General features: G+C 39.7%; 1 protein-coding gene across 1 annotated transcript in view; it reads left to right on the forward strand.

The window, feature by feature from the left end:
* Positions 1-21,784, forward strand: part of unc5cb (unc-5 netrin receptor Cb) — a 148,774-nt gene that overhangs the window by 32,324 nt on the left and 94,666 nt on the right. The gene's annotated exons all lie outside the window — the stretch shown is intronic.

Here is a 21,784-nt window from a genome sequence, read left to right on the forward strand (position 1 = left end):
AAGCCATCTTATTCATTTTTGAACATGCACATGCAGGTCTGAAAGGAGGTGAGACTTGGGGAGTTGTGAATGATGAATGCCATGTTGTGTCCAGCTGTCTAACAATTGTCAAGTAAATACCAGCTCTCTCTAAAGACATTCTGATGTGTTTTTTAAGGTACTTCTACAAAAGTTGTTTACTGAGTATCTTTTCAAAATAGAGTTTTAGAAAATCACATGTGCGGTCAGTGGAGGCACCTAGTCGATAAGCAAAGATGGGTTTGGCACTGTTCATCTTTGCTAACACACTCATTATTCTGTATCAACTCATTGGATCTGTGCTGTCAAAACATGTTTGTTTACCAACAGGCCACTGCTAACAGATGTGAGAGGCATTTAATAAGCGATTTAGCAGTCAAAGTACTCCTTCAGGCATACAGCAAGTGCACAAAGAACTCCCATACCACATACTGCCTATTGAGATAAACCAAACACCAAACCTTTAATGTATTTGTATTTGAGTGTCACTCTAGAAAACAAGGTCATACTCGAATGACTGACCACTCTGTTCCATCAAAAGGGCTGTGTGCTTTTAGTAGTTGAAGCGCTGCCACCCTTCAGGCTTACATGTGCGTCACAGAAGTAAGCTTTACTAGCAGCAGAAAGTGCTTTGCTGACCTGTGCTTCACCCCATGCTCCGACTGGGGAACATTTTTGGGGCCATTTCCAAGTTAAGAGATGTGCATCAAGCTTAAACTTGAGCTAAAATCTCTTAATGTTGAAGTTTGTTCATTTATCGTCTTCCAGTGTGAGGAGACATGCATGGATGGAGCCTATCCTTGCAGCTATGGGTGTTTTACAATAGACAATTCAAACCCACTAAGCATGTATTTTTGAACACAATGAGCCCAGGAGGACTCCACTCAGCAAGATTGTAACTGGCACACCTTCACACGTGCTAATCACTCAGCCAAAAAATTCACAAATTTCCTCATTATTATTTCTTGTTTCCCATTTTTAAAAAGAAAGAAGAAATTCACCAACAGTGTTAAATAAAGGCTTAACTGTAAAAATGTGTCCGTTAAGATGTTTAAATCTTAATCATATTCTCTCAAAATCATCACACGGACACAGATATGGTTTCTTTGTTTCTTTATCCATACATATCTCAGGTCCAGAACTGATGCACACTGGGAGTTTGGGCTGGTAATTGGAATTCTAACACTTCTGAAATGAAGTGCTGACACCTTGGCCCCGTGACCCTGCATAACAACGCTCGTGGCTCACACTCCAGTGCGCACAAGCACCTTCTGGAAGACAAACAAGAGAGGGAGATATAATCTGTCCATCACCCTCCGTGTCTGCTCATCTGTCCTGTCGAGGTGTATCTTCAGCTGCGCACTTCACTGAGCACTCAATCACGGAGAATGGCCTGTGCCCATCTTTCTGAGCTTGGAAAAACGTGAACGTGCGTGTCAATATGTGCGGTAGAGGCATTCAACCGAAAACTGATCAACAACGCCAGTGCATTAGCATCTGCAACTTGCTCCAGTACGTCAATCCATGCTATACCCTTTTCGCTTCACGGTTAGCTTTCCGTGCAACTCAGATCTTTAATTTTTCAGAAGCCATGTTGGCTTCACCTCTGCCTGACCTCGATGATGATGTCAGTGTGCTTGGATTGCTTAGCTCCGCCCCAGTTTTTCCTCCTTTCTCTGCGACCACCTCAGAAGACGTCCTAATGATGAATATTGAGATAGGAATGGGAGCTAATTATAGAACCGGCTTGAAAGGATTTAGTGCTTTTTATCAGGATCGTCCCTACAGGGCAGCTAGTGTTTTGGTCCATACAACACTGGACTTGTTAGATCCAGGCCTCCAGGGAGGTTTTTAATGTATTAAACGGATTGTAAATGTGTTTTTATTTGGCTCAGGCTCGCTCTCTTACATCATCGTAATCTATTTGAAGCTGTGCAAGGGCTTGGCAATCCTACAAGCTTGAATTGAATTGGTCATGCAGAAATATTTCAGGATAGACCAAACAACAAGGTGTTGCAACAAACTGTAGGTGTAAAAAGATGAGTGGACTTTTCTTCAGCGACTTGTTATATTCAAAATGTGCTGAGGTGTACAACGCAAACAAAGTAATATGAAATTTGTCAACGGGACAAATGTTGTTAGAGTGAATATGTTTTGACACTAATCCATCTTCTGGTAGCTGGACAATTTAGGGAAATTGTTAAAGGTGCATTGTTTAACTTTTCTGGTGGGGAGTCCATCAAATGTTTTTCTTCATGGAGATGTTATTGCTTTGCTTTGTGCAATGAGCAATGACATATCCAGAGAAACAAACAACAAGCAGGTGACAGACCCCGAACCAGAAAGTTACATAGTGCACCTTTTAAAAGAAAAAAGCTAAGCAGCAAATGTCCAAAAAGAATAGAAAGAAGAAACCATGTATGTAGCAAGGCTTAAGCAGCATTAGCCCATTAACATACATCAGATAAAGAAAACTTGTGTTTTTTCATCTGAGCGTTCAGTAGTGTAATCATTTCATTCCATCATTCCAGTATACTGTATATTGACTTATATTCACATGATTGCTGGCTGGTTGCGGGGTTACCTTCCAAACATCTTCAGATTGTCATTGTCATGTCATACCGGGTCAGTACTGAGAAGGACAGTGCAGAGAATATATCCTGCATCCCGCCCCCCCACCCTCTTCCTCCACCTCTTCCTCCACCTCTTCCTCCACCTCTTCCCCCCCCAACACACACACACAGTCATCCATTTAACCCTGCCACTGTGGCTAGTGCAATATTAATGGCCCTAAACGCAGATGAGGTGAAAATGTGTCTCAAGGAGCAGCTCCCAGTGGGCAGAGCATGCACGGGGTTACGAGCACACACCACAGCGCACATCGGAAATATTCAAACATCCTGCTGTAATGCTCATCGGGCCATCGAGGATATATAGATCTATGGAGAGTCTAGTGCACAGTTGTTCATCTGTCCAGCCCACTGCCTGAGTGTTTAAGCAGACTCTCTGTTGGAAACCCAAGTAGGCTTAAAGGAGATTTAGGGATCAAGGTGTGTTTATGCGAAATTCTAGACCGGAGCAAACGTGGCCTATTGCACTACAGTCGCCCGGAATAGTGGTGCGTGTGTCCGGGACGTGCGAGCTCTGTGTGGAATGTTGATCTGACAGAGAGAGAGAGAGAGAGAGAGAGAGAGAGAGAAAGAGAGAGAGACCAGGCAGGTGAGAGGTAAGCGCCCAGGGCAGGAAATCCATTTAGTCATGTGTTAGCTGAATAATGAACAATGCGCAGTATCCATGTGTTGGAAGATAATGGCAGGATTTTATGGCAGAGAAAGATGAGGTTGATAAATGTTTAAAATTATAATTACATGAAGACGACAAATTGATGTACAGTACAAGCTTTTCATTTTAAAGTCCCCATATTGTGGTATTTTCAGATTTTTTTTACTCAGACCCTTAATTTTTAGCCTACGTTCTTTTCTCAATTAGAAAACACTCTGTTCCCCCTTGTGATGTAATGTGGTAACACAGAAAGTGAACCACTGCATTTTGAAACCCCATACACGTTCACTCGAGTCATTTGGATAATTTCAGCCCTGAAATTGCCAATCTCTTCTAAACAAGGTAAAGGTAAAAGGTAGCTGCTAATTTGAAAACTATAAGATCATCACAAGGTGGCACAGAACATTTTCAACTTTGGAGAAGTAGACAGACTAATTATAAAGGATTACTCAAACATGTGAATGAAACAAAACACAAGTCCAAGTATGTTTTTGAGGTAGTAACAACAATATAACATGGCTTAAACAAGTAAATTTAGTGTAATGTAGGACCTTCAATGCTATTTATGTATGCATATTGCTCTGTTATATAAAATTGGTCATTGTTGTTAACACTCAACAACCCAAAACCAAATCACAACCAAAAATGTTCCAGTCTCTATTGAATCAACCCCCAATGAAAATGCTATGCTATGGTTCTCTCAGCTAAAAATGACTGCACTCACTATTGGCCTTGCTATGCCAATAATGCACCTACCATACAAAAATCCATATTTAATTCTACACATTAATCATTTCACTGTGTACAGCCAAGGCATCCAACAGATCTTTCTTAAGCAATGACTGGCTGTGACTTGAAAGAAAACCTCAGAGAATAAGCACTTCACTTACTAATGTTTAAAACTGTAAAAATATATTGGTGAAAGTGGAAATAAATGCATGTGACCCAGTGATTTATAGATCCATATATCTTTTAGCAGGAAGCCGGTCTGAAATGTCCTCAAATTAAATGGAAAGAAAACCACAGTCTGACTCATGACCTTTCTAGAGCAGCACTACGGGGAGCAGCATAAAACAGTTGTGGGAGAGCGGGCCAAAGCACCCCCACCCCCCAAACTTTACCTCTGCCCGTCCACAGTGCATGAGTAACGGTCCCACACTGTTTGTAAAGCTGGACAAAGCCACCACTAACGGACCACTAAAAGGCTTTCTCCAGTACTAATTCAACTGTTCCAGTAAAAGCTTGCACTCCTGCAGATCTGAGATTCGGTGAGGGAAAGGCCTGGTTTGGCCTGTCTCACGGGTCGAGTCAGATGTGGAAGGAGTCTATTCATTTTAAGTCCATCAAATGTGTATCTTAAATGGTACAATAACTTCACAGTGTTACTGTTGAGGTTGAAGTAAAATTATTTTCACTTTGGATGAAAATAGGACCATAGACATTGTATCTATAAATACATATTTTTAAATGTACTTTTTATGAGCTTCTAACTATAAAAATGCTTCCCCCCATTATGAGTTTACTCAAAATAATTTTTCTGTTTGATCCATGCATGTTTGTGTAATTCTGTTATTGTTTGAATTCTAGGCTGAGAAAATGTCTGTTATCACCTACCCCCTATCCCCACCCACTGCTCTGTACTTATTTACTATTCATAAAAAATTCTGACACTGGGTCGTGCATGTAGGGTTCAGAAATCGCACATAGTAATTTTTCAACAACAAATCTGCTTGCTACGCTGATATGGTACTCAAAAGGGGTGGGGCATAACAATTCTGCAATTTTTAACTGGAATCTATTTAACTGGTTTATATTATTAAACTGTTTTAGATCAATATTGTGGTTTACAACACACAAATAGTTTTATAATTTTGTATATGTAAATGTATGTAAATTTTATATTTAGTGTAGTGTGCTTATTAAATTTAGTGCTAAATACCCAGAAACAAGATATGCAGAAATAAAAGCATAATATATGTGTTTCTCCTTCTGTTAATAATTCCCATCAGTTCAAAGAGTGAGCATGTCTTCTAAAAGCAGCTTGTTTTGCAGCCTTTACTTGTCTTTGTAGAAATGTTCATCCCAAAAGTCCTTGTTGGTCCCGGTGAGGCTGCGGGAGAACACTGCTGTCCTTGGCCGGCTTTTAGCAACTGTTCCCTCTCATGTTTTATTGGCTCGCTCGCTCTAAAAAGTAGCACATGGGGTCTCGTGGGTCTAACACATTTGAACTCCTGACACTCTGAAGTGTTAAAGCAGGCCAGCACTGGAGAATAAGGGAGAAAAGCTGCGATGGGTGTGGCCACATGTCTTAGCTGTGTCAATGTACAAGATGAGGTCAGCTCCTTTGGTTGGCTACTTTACATACCACTTTCCCCAGTGCCAAAACCACTGCAGTCCACAAATACAGCGAGCCTTTTCCTCTCATGAGATTGCATAGTGCTTCTTTTAAGCACTGCCCCGTGACTGACCCCTCTCAACTGTACACACAAGGTTCCGTCACAATTACTTTCAGTTCAGAACACACTGGAATATGTATGCACACACGCGCGCTTGCTCTCCAGAGAAACCCCTCCCCTTTCGTGTTGAGCTGTGTGTGGCCACGGCGACAGAAAAAAGGCTAATATTGGCTCTTAATATTTGATGTGCAAGCAGGTGTGTGCTTTTCATTTGGATGTTCAAGTGTCTGGATTTCTCGCTGCCACTTGAAGTGTGAGATGGTTAGGGGGAACCAGAGGAGCAGGAAGTACTTGGAATCAAAATAATGTGTTTAATCATGGAGATAATTAGCCAACATGTTTTTTAGTCCCAGACTTGAATAGTGGTGCATCTGAATGGGCATCTGGTGTAAGTCTGTGTACGAATCACTGCAATTCTAGATATTATCACTACTGAAGATACTAGTACAACAATAATGGCTCTTGCCATCACCAAGCATAAAACAGTTTTCTCATGTTACTTTTTTCCCACTAAATGTATAATGTAACTCAATGTAAATATATTCTAACTATTGAGAAAACAGTATTCTGACTGGACCATGTAAAAGAGTATAGTACAAATGAATATTCTGTAATTAAATAAATTTTTACTGGCTGGAGTTGTATTCAAAATAACTGATTGAAATTATTTTGTCTTTCAAAAGCAAACTAGTAACATTATTAAGCCTCTCGAAAGTATTGTAGTCACATTCAAAGACGATCCTTATGGTTCAAACAAATAGTCTTCCTCAGTAATGCATTTGCACCATTGATTCATTTTATCCAATTTCTTGTGTAACCCTACTCCAGGCTATATCTCTTCATGGAAACAAGTCCACTCTTTACATTCAATTAACAGTCTGAAGGTGTTTCTGAGGCAGCTATTGCACAGAATTACAGTTTCCCTTTCTACGTTTGAATTCTTTTTACCAACCCCCTTTCAGTGCGTTTTCATGAAAAGTTGTCAAAAAATCCCAAAGATTGTTGTTTTTTCCGTCAACACATCCCAGCAGACTTGGTATTTGATGTCATTGTTTGTTGCAAGAAGGAAAAGGCGGTGCGCGCTGTAGCCCAAATAATTGGTAGAGGATTCTCAGCAGGGGAAAGTAAACTGAAAGTGACACCAGGGTGGAACTCGCGGCGTGATGTCTACTTACTTTCACCGCTTAAAAAAAAAAACTGTACTTGGCCCTAGGTTCCTCAAGAGCCCTAGTAGTGCGGTGCAGTAGAGTGCACTAGGCGTACCAGGATGCTGATTCCACCCTTTAGCCCATTAATCTTTTATATCAACAGCCTAAACATGAGCTGAGCCGAAGTGACGCGGAGTCAGTGTTGGGGGCGTGTTGAGTATGAGAGGGGCCTGCTGAGGTTAAGTGCTCTGGTGTCTGAGGCCCGGGGGAGGCAAGGAGAAAGGCAATGGGAGGGGTCTGGACAAGAGAGTGAAAGATCCCTCTATCTGTGCTTGTACTGTACTGTAGTGTACGCCTTGCAATTAGAGGAAGTAAAATATGTTAAAGGTGCATTGTGTTACTTTTTGGGTGGAGGGTCTGTCAAATGTTTTTCTCCATGGAGATTTTATTGCTTTGTCTGGAATGTTTCACAGTATGGTATTAAACTTTTCTATCTTCATGGAGACCAATCCAGACCAAGTTACTGGTCAGATCCATGGAGAGGCAACCCCGCTCACGGACAGAATGCTTGTTTTTCAAGATATTTTTTAACTAAAAAACCACCTGTAGTTGAATAAATGCAGAGTTTTTAATGTCATATTGTGGACCATTCCAGACAGAGCAATGATATATCCATAGAAAAAAGCAGGTGACAGACACCCAACCAAAAAGTTATATAGTGCACCTTTAAGGGTAGGCGATTTGTCAAAATAATTTTCACTTTCTTTTTAAATTCTAATTCTTGTAACTAATGTCATCTGATTCCTCTGAAAGCTCAAACTTGTAATTGATGACATCCAGCTGTCACACACCCGGCATGATGGAGACTGAGCAAAAAGGAAATGTGTGTAGGTAAAAATGTCTTTGTTTTTAGCATAGAACTACATTTAAGAGAAAAATGGTGAATACCAAAGTATCAAAATAATTCACAGGTCACCATAAGATCACCATATTGCCCAGCCCTAAAATATGTGATGATTAAAACAGTCTTTGAGGCACTTCTCTGGGACATACTATACTCAACAAAATTATACTTGAATTTAATTTTTGTTGTATTGAAAATGTAATTGTCTCTTGTTTATGTAAACCTGAAGTAAAAAATGGTGCTTTGGTTTAAAATGGGAGGGGTCAGACAGAAAAGAACAATGGCTGACTGCTGATTGATCTCTCCATGAGGGAAGAGCTCAATGATGGTCTGAGAGTTTATGCACTTGCCCCCTTTGACCCTGTGCTATATGCGTTCATTGACAGACAGGCAATTTCATACGCAGGTGGCAAGCCTAAAAGAAACGCCCTAATCCAGACAGCTCAAGTGTCTGTCTCCAGCTCATCTCCAAAGGGGGTCCCTCCATATCACGGCGTGCTTTGTAATCCAAGAGAACTATGTACATATTCAAACTCCCCACTCTGGAGGTTTGGATTTCTGGGTTACCGCACAAAATTCACGGGGTGCCTCAACATTTTTTCAAAGCATCCCAAGATTGTAAATTTGACAAGAGGCATACAGATACTCAAACTCTCTCTTCTATCTTTTCTCTTGCAAAATGCCCTGCTGTGATGGGAGATCGCATGTTACTGTATGTGGATGTTAGCCTACTGTAAGTGTGAGAGTCTCCCCCTGATCACCACATCAAACAATAATGAGAAGAAAAGTCAACATTGTTCTCCGCCATGGCCCATTACCAACTGCAAAATCCATAATCGTATTCATTTTCAAGCAGCTTTATTTAATAACGTGGAAGAGAGAGGCCTAGTACCTCCATTACCATAATGCTACTTAACATTAATCTTGGTCATTAAAAAGACTGATACACAATCCCCAGGCACTTGACTTGTACGGATTAGAAGAAGAAAATATAAGTACTTATAATGGTAATAACGTCTTTGGCCCCATTTCTCAAGTCCGGGAGATTCGCCTTAATGTTGCATGGTGAGTATGGATGCTGCCAGCCGTGACTGTAGAGGTGAGGTTTTGATCTACCACGCGCTGGATGTAAACAACTCATTAGGAGGAGAGCGTGGAAGGCCTCCTGACTGGGAGGGACAGCAGGGGTCCCAGGCATGGTGGGGAACATGCTACATACTATCATCATGCATGCAAGGAGCTGCTCTACTTAAAGCCCTCTTCATTTGACTTCCTTCTGAGGCGCAGAGGTACAGTTGGGTTACTGTAGATGCATTGTTTACTTCCAGTTTCACATAAAGTTAAATGTTTTAGGTTTTAGGTATAATGAATTGTAATTCTTGTCTTAAATTAAACTACATTGTGAAGAAAAATTATTTGTAGAGACACTATTTGGTTTTAAATAGAAGATTCATTTCTTGTGAAGGCTAGTTCATCATATTTAGTTCCACTCCTGGTTTAGATTTAGACTTATTATAAATTATTAATTATTTGGACACAGTAGCTCACATATCAGAGTATATTACAATTACACAGAACAAAAATATAAATGGTTATAATAAATTCAAAATAAGTAGCAAAAATAGCAAGAGACTGGTGTCAACAAGGCATAATTATATCAATTTATATGTACAAGTAAAAATAATGCTTTGCTTATTTATAAAAGCTGCTCTTAGGGTCTAAATGAGACCACCGTGTGCTTTCTGCATTTAATTATAAGGCATTTTCATCATTCACAAACCAGTAAGTAATGCTGGTGTGCTGTTTACGCTAGTTGTTGACAGAAAGTTCTGAAACACACCTAAAATAATAGGTGATAATTAGGATGCTACATATATACCTGCATGTTTACTCCAAAATTAGTCCAGGATTAGTCCCAACATGCACCTGTTTGAGCACTTTTTACTTTTGCTTCCATCTTGACCCAGTTTTGAAAGCTTCACCTCATCTTTTGTATGTCAAAAAGAGTATCACATATCTCATCGCCCATATCCAACACAATTAACACACTACACACGTTTTATCTTACAATCCTTGCTCAGTCTTTTACCTGCTGATTGAACCTGGCCTCAACTCCCATTGTTCCTCTCCCCCTTAGCTCCCTCCCTCTCCAACCCTGCCTTTCTTCCTCCCCTTCCTCCTCCTTCTCGCTGTGCTGTCTCCTCACTCCACATTCCAGCTCTCTTAATCAATAACCTGCCTGACTTTTTCTCAGCGCTCTGCATTTCCTCTTGCACTGGGCTGCTTTGAAGAGCTTGTCAGACAGTCTCCCCTCATAGACAGCCATTCCCATTCAGCTCCATCACTCCAGAGACATGACCTCTCCGAGCATCTCTCTTATTCCCCTCTATCCCCTCTGTGCTATCTGCTCATCGTTCTTTACACAGCCACAGTCGTCCTGCTTGAGTCACCGCTCCCCGCCCTGCAGCTTAATAACAAAGAAATTGCTTGGTCATACGATTTTCTCACTTCGCGCTGGGGTTGGTAAACAGCTTTTGTTTGAAAGGCTTAATTAGTCGGGCTGGGTGATATTGACAAAAATGAGTAACTCAATCTTTTTTTGCGATAATAATATTCAGACATTACAGCATGTTTTGGTCTCTTTTTGAGGTCATGCTCATTCGAGATTAGACAAAAGTAGGCTAGTCAGTATTCTGATTTTGCATATTTCTAAAGCAACAATTGTCAAAAAATTTGATATACAGTATATCTTATCTGTAAAAGTACACTGCGTAACTTTGTCTCGGGGTCTGTCACTTGCTTGTTTCTATGGATATGTCACATTAAACAGCCCTGCCTTACATTCAGTAAATTACAAGTGGTTATGTAGCTCAAAAATAAGTAGAAATACATACATTCTGACTCTGAGCAGGGTTGCCTATCCACAGATCCGACCTATAACTTGGTTTGATTTGCTTTCCGTGAAGATATAAAAGGTTTGATAAATGTTTATTACCATACTATGAAACATTTTAGACAAAGCAATAACATATTCATGGAGAAAAGTATTTAACATGCCCTCCACTGGAAAAGTTACACAAGGCACGTTTAAGGTTAAAATGGAGCTAGAATAAATAGCTCCATTTTAAGCCTGGAAGACCTAACTTCGCTCCGGTCTACCTCATCATCACTTCTTCGGAGTTTACCTGCTTCCTCAGCCTTCATCACCTCACTCCCATTACTCCTCCACCTGCTCACTGCACCTCCTCCTCCTCCAATTTAAACCACCATTGCAAATGCACGGCTACTTCGGTTTATGCAATGCCCCACCTTTTTCCCAGCACCCCCTTGGATTCTCATCATCTCTTTGCCCCCTTCACTCTCCTCATCCTCTCATCGCCCCCTTCACTCTCCTCAACCTCACCTCTACCACCTCCAGTGTTCAAGCCCAGGGCGAAAACATCTCCTAAACGTCATCTAAACGGCCACACCCTTCATTGCAATGTCTTCAGCTGAAGTCGGAGTGCCAAAGCTAACTCATTCACTAAAACTACTAATATTACCTTTTTGTGTCTGTTTGGGTGTCTCCGGGATGAAATGCATGTGAAAGCATGACTCGAGTTAAGATAATCTACTATTGTAGTGCTATAAGGCATTATAATTCAGATTTGTCTTCATCATCTTCAGCTATTAATCAATCATAGCTTTGTATAAATTTACAGACTGCTCACCAATGACCTAAAACCAAAATGCAATTTTTGTAGAGGGTTTTGATCACATAGGTCTGTTTCCTATGTAAATTCCTCTCTGTGTTTTCATTTTTTGCTCTTAAGTATTTTCCCAAATGGTATTCAGCTTTGGTTCTGTTGAGCCCAGTTACATCACATTGTCATAAAAAGGCTATTTATTATGGATCATCACATAGTTATCCCCAGGAACAAATCCATAACGCTTCACATGGTTTTACAGAAAGTTACAGTCTTTCATTTCATCTGTGGTCAGGTTAAAGAATGGTGTGTAACCTTTCGAACCAGTTCTGTCCAAATGACTTTCACCTTAAACGTCTTGATGTGGTGCTTTGTGATTTATGGCCTGGAGTTTTTAGCGTTTAGCTGACTAAAAGCACTCTTTGGAGTAACATGGTGCTTTAGCCATGCAGTGGAGGAGGAAATCCATTTTTATTTTTGCTCTGATCAATAATTAGTACTCTCAGCTAGCAGGAGGAGTTGCCATTGGTGATGTATTGATTGGAAGTCATAGTTCATGCATGCTAATGAGTCCCCTGATCCATGGGAAGAGCTTTAAAAAGTGTGTTTTACAGTGATGATGTCGATATGGATAACTACACACGGCAAAGAGGAGGCCCAGTTACACCCAACCAGGGATGGATCATTTTGTAGGATTATGTTTCTCCATTGGACAGTTTTATCACTGCTAAGAAGGTCACTGTATTTCTTCTTTACTGGCATCGGTTTGTTGGTTTGTCTGATAGCAAAACAATTTTTTTCTAAGCCCCCCCTTCTCTTTTTAGTAAGCTAAAATGCTGTGTTTCACCTTGTGATGTCATGTAGTGGTAGTTTTCAAGTTAAAAGCTACCTTTTACCTTTTGCTGAAATTATCCAAATGATTCTAATGAAGGCATATGGAGTTTAAAAACACACTGGAGCACTTTCATTACCACATGACATCACAAGGTGGAACAGAGCATTTTTGCTGGAAAATCCTTCTTAGCAGTGATAAAACTGTCCAATGGAGAACCATAATCCTACAAAATTATCAGAAAATAGTGTAATATGGGCCCTTTAAAATGCACATAGATGAACATTTCCCTTGAACCACTTCCAAGTCCTGTCTCCTATTTAGACATGTTACCACTGCACGCTATGACCACTGCCTTAGTGGCTTCATTATTTCTCGGCTCTGCATTCTTTTCCGTTCCACTAAAGTTGTCCTGTGTAGATGGTGGGATTAGTGTCTCTTTGTCCTCCTAACTGCAGCACACATTCTGACAGACCACCATGCTGCCATCAGATCAACCACACTAATTAACTTCTTTAAACAAACTGGGAGCGAGTCAGGAGAAAAGCTTTTTAGGCCTCTTCAAAAAGGGCCATTTAAGAGGAGCAGGGCGGGGAACCTCCACGGCACAGAGGCCCCGTGTGTGCCTCAGTCGATGGGGTGGAACTTGAGTGCTCTGTGTGGCCCTGTATATGTGTTTATGTGAAGCAGGGTGGGGGGAGCGAGGAGGGTTATGGTGGTCTGTGTTTGCCAGGAATGAGGAGTCTTCTGAGGAACGCCAGACATCAGCAACTTGACCTCTGACCCCTGTGTACTGACCTGAATCACAGATGGCAAACATAGATTAGGACCTAAACAAGCGGCAAAGAAATGAAATGTAGCGTTTGAAATGAACCGCAAACTCTTAGTCATGTTTTATGGCCTTGCACAAGGGTAAAATGAAAGAATGCTGTTTAGTAAACAGAGGATTTGGAAATAAACACAGTAGGTTAGTAATATTTACTTGTAAAGGTCATGATGACTTTTGATATGACTATAAAGCCTTATTTGGCCTTATGTGTGAAGAAAGAAACATTTAAAGCAAACATTTAAAGCAATACACATGCAGTTTTTTCTGATCTTTGTTATGCTCTTTTGTTTCTTTTTCACATGTTTAACACACAAGTGCTTTTCAAAAAAAAACACCCTGTTCCACCTTGTGATGTCATGTAGTAGCCTAATACAGGAGTGCTCCACTGTGTTTTTAAACTCCATACATCTTCACTACAATCACTTTGATAATTTCAGCCCTGGAATTGATGACCAGAAAGTACAATGTAACTGTTAACTTGAAAAGTACCTCTTTGTAACATCACAAGGTGGGACAGAGCATTTTGGAGCCTTGGAGATGTAAACAAACTAATAATAAATAATAACTTAAATATGTGTGAATGAACAAAACACAACTCCTGGTATGTTTTTAGAGGAGGAAACATGGCTTAAAGTTCAAAAGTTAACGTAATATAGGACCTTTCAGCTAATGCACTGTAGCTAATGATGCTAACACTAAACATTGATTTTATAATGTTGTATTGTTTATCTATTGTCTATTTCTGATAATAGGCATTATCTACACAGGATTGTCCATGAAGGGAAATTTGTTATCTGCAGTTGCTCAATATCCAGGATCTTGGTGTATTAGGACTACACTTATCAAGTTAAATAATTAATTTTACTATCTTGAATAATATAGTGGCTCACATTTTCTACATCCCTTTAATATTTTGATTAAAAGTACTGCTCATTTAATTAGGTGCTAACAACCCTGTGTAACTGGCACTGGACATCATACAAGTGGATTATCTCTTGTATTCCTAACAAGATTTTATATTGCACTAGTAATCCATGCTTCCTAGTACCTTTAAATAGGCATCTATCAACCACATTGTCACTGCACTAAATAACTACTCAAGACCCTTTCCACGAGTGAACATCAAAGTGGCTCTTAATTAAGTCGTAATAGGTTCAGTACTGTGCTCCCTGTGTAGTGAATATTGAACAGTTAATAGCAGGACAGACGATTTGGTGGTGTTAGGGCGATATAAATAAAATATAGACGATAAATGGTAATATTTAAACCAAACCATAAAACAGAATTATCCACAAGAAGTATTCCAAATGGACAAAATTGTAAAAAAAATAAAAATAAAAATAAATGAATTGAATGAATGAATGAATGAAATATTTGACTTTCTACAGCTCAAGTTCATCATGGTACAGAAAATTGACCAAATATTCCTCACTAGTCCCCACGATAAATATTGATTCCCAAAAGTTATTATTATTCCATCTGTTATGCATTAAACAATAAGTCGATATAGTATTTATTGTGACAGGCTTACATTATGGTCTAAACACCGAATTAAGCCAGACCAAAACGTAACCAAAACCATAACTTTTGTTATTGCTCCGCAAGTTACAAGAGCATTTTTTACTTTTACCGTACTTCATATTAAAATCTTGTATCATGTATACCTTTAAGCACCATATGGCATTCCCGCAGCACAGCAAACTCACATAAACAGATGCACTGAAACAGAGGCATGCTGGATTGTGGCGTGAGTGCTGTGGTGTGATGTATGATGTTCATATCCCCCCCATGGGCCCTCCCCAGCTCAGTGCCATCCGTGAGAGAGACAGAGGAAATGAACGCTGGGGAATCTGTCTCCCATGCTGCCATTGTTTCTGCCTGCTGAGCTCTGAATTAACACATTTATTAAAGTGGCGGGTTGAGACCTGCACTTATTACAGGGCACAAGAGCTGAGCGGGGAGCAGTGTTGTGTGTTTGTTTAAAAGGCCCAAATTGAAATGAAAGCTGTAAATGAGCAAATTAAAAGGTTGGGAAATTGAAAGGCTGATATGTCAACAACTACAGATGAACAGGTTAAAGAGTGGTAAACAGTTAGGATGAGTGCAGATACAATTGTGCAATTAATAAACATGACATTTGAGTTAATTTTATGTAACACTTAAAATAATATTCTTTTTTGCTGCAACACTACAAGGTAGAATCCTCCAGTGACCCTATCCTGAAATGGTAATTATACATTACATTAATTTATTATGTTATGTTATTTTCCAGTTTATTTTGAAGATCATATATTACACAAAACTGTTTCTTATGAACTTTAAGCCACGTTAGAATGTTGTTACCTTCTCAAAAAACATCCTTGGAGTAACCCTTTATTATTAGTCTGTCCACATCTCCAAAGCTCAAGATGCTCTGTTCCACCTTCTGATGTCATGAAGTGTGAATTTACAACTACCAAGTTAACAAATACAAGTTAAATTCAGATATGTTTGTGATGAGGAAACAACATTATAACATAGATCAGAAAAAGCATAATATGAGCCCTTTAATTTGAGAAAATTAAATGCTAAGGCTCAATATTTACTCTGGATCCACTCAGTCCACATAAATGACACAATAAACATCCAGTAACTCTCCAAAGGCCTAGCCAAAGTATTAGCATTCCTTCATGGAGATCTGTATGTAATTTTTGTTTTGTAGAGATTTTTCTTGGGACAACCCATGTTTAGCCTCTAGATCCAATGACACAGATGCTTGGCAGGTCAACCGGTGTCTGTTTAACTTCAGCTAATTACAAGTCCACAACAGTATACAGACAGCATTAAATCACAAGAACACATGGGCCAGGTTCAACCCCTCTGGCGCTCTGACCAATCGCAATCAACCTCTCGTAGGGCCCGCTAATTAAGGACCCCTGACAGAGTGTTAAGTGGCAACAGACAGCTTTACAAACAGTCACAGACCAGACTGAGATGGGAGAATCCCTCACCCAAACATCAACATGTCGAAGTTTAGAACAGGGAGCAGGGCAGGAAATCCTCTTGATTAATGCTTGGATCGTCTCGTAAACTTTGAGCACAGATTTTGCTGGCAGTTAAACTTAGCTTGGATCCACGCTTGATCAGTGGCAGATGTGCAGGCTGCAGAGTCGTGTAGCCCCGGTGGCATGACATGGCGTCTCAGTCTTTTTCTCATTTCCTGTAGCGTTTCCTGCTCCGTTCCAAATGACTGTAGCGCCTTCTGCCCAGTGGCTACAGGCGAGAACAGTAGCTTTGATTTGACGCCTCAGCAGCACACTTTTGAGTTTGGCCTCCAGCTTGTGCTTCCTCTCTCCTTTTCCTCTTCCCCCAGCACCCTCATGTCTCGGGGGCATCTTCGTCTTGTACACCCTGCCTCCTACACTACTCAAGCCCTACGGGTGCGCCAGTTGGTTGGGCTAATGGAGCCACTTACTGCCCCTTTAAATCTTATCGGCGCTGGTTAACCCTTTATTGATGTTCCCAGACCTTTCGGCTGCCTGCAGGCCGGCCACACTGTAAATCGCCTGTACCTGGGCTTGATCAGCTGTGCACACAAAAGCTTTGAGGAAAGGCAGGCACGGTCATTAGACTGAAGAAGGAGGGAAACAGACTCTAACCGTTTGTCAGCCATGTTTTCTCTGCTGTTTTTTATACCATCTTTATTGCAGTTACCGTCTGGTGTCTGCTTCCAGATTTAGGAGATACTAAACGTTATTTGCAATGGCATAAAACAAATTGCTTAGTGAATTAGCCACATATCTCTTTGATTCATCCTCTTCCACTTATTTCAGTTTGAGGTCACAGATGGAACCAATTTTAGCAAGTATAAGCACGGATTAAACCTAGTTAAAACACAAAGCTAACATTTAGAGACATTCACTATTTCACTGTGTCACCATAGTTACTTAGCTTGGTTTTCCGGGCAAGGAATTTCACTAATAACCTAATAATAGGTATGAATCACTCTTAACTATATATGTTTTTAACTTATATCAGATGGCAAAAAACCTCATCTGACTTAAAAAGGTCCTATATTGCACAAAACTGTTTAATGCTGTTTCCTTAGCAAAAACATACCTGCAGTTGTGTTTTGTTTCATTCAAACATGTTTGAGTAACCCTTTATTAGTAAGCTGTCTGCATCTCCAAAGCTCAGAATGCTCTCTTCCACCTTGTGATGTGATCAAGCGGTAGTTTTAATGTTACTTTTAGTTCAGACTGGCATTTCAAGGCTCAAATCCAATCCATTCAAATGATAGTAGTGAAGATGTAACATAGTGGAGCACTTCCTGTATTACCATATGATGTCACATGGTGGAATAGAGTGTTTCCCTTTTGAGAGAAGAACTCAGCCTAAATATGCAGGGTTTGAGTGTTAAACATGTGTAAATGAAATACAACACAACACCAGGTTTGTTTTTGGAGAGGAAACAACATGATAACATAGGTCAGAAAATAACATAATCCGTGCCTTTTAATTATTTATATACAAACCTTCCATTAGAGTGAAGTTAAAGCATGGACTAACGTGTAACAAAACTAACAACTCTGCCACTGTGCACTCACATTACACTGTATTGACCTGCCTAAACTGCCATGCCTGAACTCATGATCTTATAATTGCATGAGTTTCTTTCTCTTGTACATAAATGGGAGCTAAGTGGAAAGTGATGAGGGAAGCAGAGTCGACAAGTGCGTCAGAACTGTGGTTGCGAGTGAACGGTGACAGGCACCTCAATCATGTGTCGCGGATCATTTGGTCTTCCATATTGGGGTTTATGGTTTGTAGATTCTGCTGCAGTAAAGAACATCATTTCTGGAGCAGATGTTGGATATTTTTGATTGATTTCTTCTTCGCCCAAAAAGCCCTTCTCACAGATGCGCACAGATGCCGGGCTTGTGTTGCCTGTGTCTGTTTGTAATGCACAGACCGAAGCCTCAAAATCATCAGCAGATCTCCCCTGAGGCAACCAGAGATCCCCGCTTTGCTGTTCAAATATCTAATAACCCATCTGAGGTCTTAAGGGTACATCCCACCTCATCCTGCTCCTATCCCATTTCGCCCCTGGCCCTCAATTATAAGGAAAGTGTTTACCCAAGGAAAATATGCTAGGTCACATGTAATATCTAGCTAACCCTCCGTGGCTGATATCTATATACCCTTAAGTATGACTGCACAACAGGTGGCCCCAACTGCGGTCCAGAAAACTCCATAAAGCTGATTTTTTTTTTTTCCTACAAAGGCCAGCCATATCCTCTTACCCCAGGCCATGGTGCTCTGATGGTCTGGGACATGTTAGCCAGCTGCCAAATGAAAGGGGATAAATCACGCAAATGAAAACAAATAGAAGCAGGTCTGCGTAGCTCTAATTACAGCCGGTCGCCGCGCTCTGTAAACTTCAGTGTGTGCGACGTTCTTGATGGTGCTCCCGGAAACATGTGTTCCTCTTGGGTTCCTTTCCTCTGACGCTGAAGCAGAGCCATGTGTAGCTTCACAGGGGGGCTCTGCTTTGACTTGTGCACAAGGGAATGCTTATACACTTGACTTTCATGTCGCTCAGGTTCTGGTGTTAATAAGCGGAGTTAAAGGTGGAGTAGAATTTGAAACCACCTGTCATGAAAAGTCTGTTGAATTATTACTGCTGATTATACTGTTTATTTTCTTTGTATATGTAAGGTTATGTGTTATGTGTAAAATAATTGAAGAACAGAACTCTCTTAAGTGCTGGTTTTGGAACAATATATAACTACAGTGAAAGGCTGTTTTGGAAGAGACATTGGTGCATGAAAATTGGAGAGTTTGGGTGGTTGTTTAGTTAAAGCCCCAGAATGTCTCTGTAATCCCTCATTCATCTAGGTAGGATCCATAGCAAAATAAATAATCCAATTCTTACAGATGAACAAAAGATTTGTTGGCATTTTTTGAATATGTAACTATTTTGCCAAAAAATAGACTAAAAGAATGTTTTTTTTTTTAAATTATTGAGCACTGAAAAACATACAAAAACATGACTCAGAGTAGACTTGCATCTCCACAAAATAGGCTCTTATTTGGCCTGAGTGCCTCCTCCTGCTTATTTCCATGGAAACGTCATTCCTTTGGCTATAATATTTCATGGTATGACTTAAAACATTTATTTCCGTGGAAAATGTTCCAAAGTATTGTTTTAACTATTTCATATTTCCATACTAGTACTTTAAGCCAGATGGGTTATACATTTTTTTTTTTGTGACATTTAGGGAACATTTTTGTGAGGATCTTAAAGCTATTCTTTTAAATCCTTGAATGTCTTCTGGCAGATTTAGTTGACCTTGACCAAAATGACATACTGGTATATATGTGTGTGTGTGTGTGTGCGTGCGTGCGTGCGTGTGTGGCTAAATTTCTAAAAGCTGGTAGAATGGCAAAAATACCACTGTAGCAAGGTTACCTTTATATATATATATATATATATATATATATATATATATATATATATATATATATATATATATATATATATATATAAATTTTGTATGAATGTTCAGTAGTTCTTTTCTGACTAAAAGGTAACCTTGCTACAGTGGTATTTTTGCCATTCTACCAGCTTTTACAAATTTAGCCACATACATTATCCATGCTGCATCATTTGACATGTTTAAGGTATTTGTCCCTAACAATGCATTTTTCCTCTCTTCCATGTGCTGCTTGATTCTTCTGCCACTGCGACTATTAGGTAAGCATATTCCACATTTCTCTTCTAGTCTGACTCTGCTACACGAGCCTGGCATGAATAAGTCATCCATGTCTTTGGTGGCTGAGAGAACATAATTGGTGAGGCGCTGTAGTGTGCAGTGGCTGGGTACTGCTTTAATGAGCTGTACAGACCAGGCCTCAGATGGCATGTGTCACTCTGCATCACTCGCACTTTCTCATTTATGTTATAGTGTGTCTGGGACTATTTCCACTATAAAGAAGTCTATTCAGAGAAATGGGAATGTTGGCTCTGAATTATTTGGATGTGCATATTTCTGTGCATGTGCTTCAACACATTAGGTAGAAAGAAAGTTTGTGCCCACTATAAATTGGAGAAGTTGAGTTGGAACAGTCAAGAAGTGACTTGCAATTTTAGCAAGCAAAATAGTTGACTGCACACATATTCATCTATAATATAGTTTTGATGTATCATTTATGTGTCTTCCTGTTTTTGTTATCTAAACTAGGGATGGGTATTCGATTAAATTTTCTTAATCGATCATCTGAAGAATTAACGATCAATTATTGATTAATCATTAATGTTTTTATATTAAAATAATCATCATTATTATTACTATCTGCACTACTAATCTGCATAAATAAATTCAACTTTACGACATATAAACCACTCTAGAGGCACATCAATCCGTTTGACATTATTATGTTTAATGCAGTTTTGCGCAACTCTCACAGACACGAAACTTAAAACCGCATCGCTAATTTGCATAAACTAAGTGAAGATAAAACTAAAGCTCTTGTGTCACTGATGCAGTCAATTTCTGTTGGATTAAAAGACACGACTCAGTGGAATACAGGTTAGTGTGACAATATTTGCGTTTGTCAAAACCAGGACACCGTACAGGGGGAGGGAGGTGGGGACTCGTCATCGACATTGTGCAACTCTCACCTGGCAAAACTTTTTCCTACTGGACACCGAAACATATGTTCCTGCTTTGTACACTGTGCACATGGACTCACACTTGTCCCGAATGCAACGGAAAGCGTGGAATTTCTTGTACAAGTCATCGTTAAATACACATTTGTGCTTCGGCACGTTGCAGGCTGACCGAATGTTTCTGTTTGCTCGCTCCTCCTGAGTGCAGAGAGCTACATGTACGGACCCCTGTTTGGTCACGCTACGCACAGCAACCTACATTCGGTTTGTCGATTAAAATGAACGTAATCGATGAAATTCTTAATGATCAATTATCGATTAATCGATTAATCATGCCCATCCCTAATCTACACTAATAAAAGTTCAGATAAATTAGTTTGAAAAGGAAATGAGTGACAAACGTTTTCTGTAATGTACTTGGGCTTCTGTAAGCCCATGAATTTTGGTGCATTTAATCCTGGAAGATGTTGTTTCAGTTGAGAAAGCAAGGATGGAACAACAGTCATGACAGAAATCCCATGAGATTTGGTCTACAAGAACAAGACTAGATAAGATTCTATTGAAGTTCTTTCTTTAGTATTAAATATAGTTATACCATCACATATTTTGATCTACACAAATGGGCTGTAATCGGTAGGATTGTCAGGATTATAATTTATTGGATATATTGCTATAGAGATATTGGTGGGTTTCAGATGACACTGCAACATGCTGTTGGTCAATTTTATTTAATACAGATCAAAGACACTTAAAACTGATATTGTTAAAATGTGTGTTTTGATATAATACATTGAGTTCATGGGTCTAGCAACAATAAATGAGAAAATAATTATCCATAGAAGTATTTACATATTTATTCTGCCCTCTAGAGCTCCATTCTTGTCATATTACAACAAAAATTCTCAAATCTCCCCACATTTTCAAGAAAATGTACACAATAAATATTGAGCTCCAAATTATATTGATCCAGCTTTCATA

This window comes from Boleophthalmus pectinirostris, unplaced genomic scaffold, assembly GCF_026225935.1.
Source record: "Boleophthalmus pectinirostris isolate CB_2022bp ecotype Guang Dong unplaced genomic scaffold, ASM2622593v1 HiC_scaffold_18, whole genome shotgun sequence".
Taxonomy (NCBI): domain Eukaryota; kingdom Metazoa; phylum Chordata; class Actinopteri; order Gobiiformes; family Gobiidae; genus Boleophthalmus; species Boleophthalmus pectinirostris.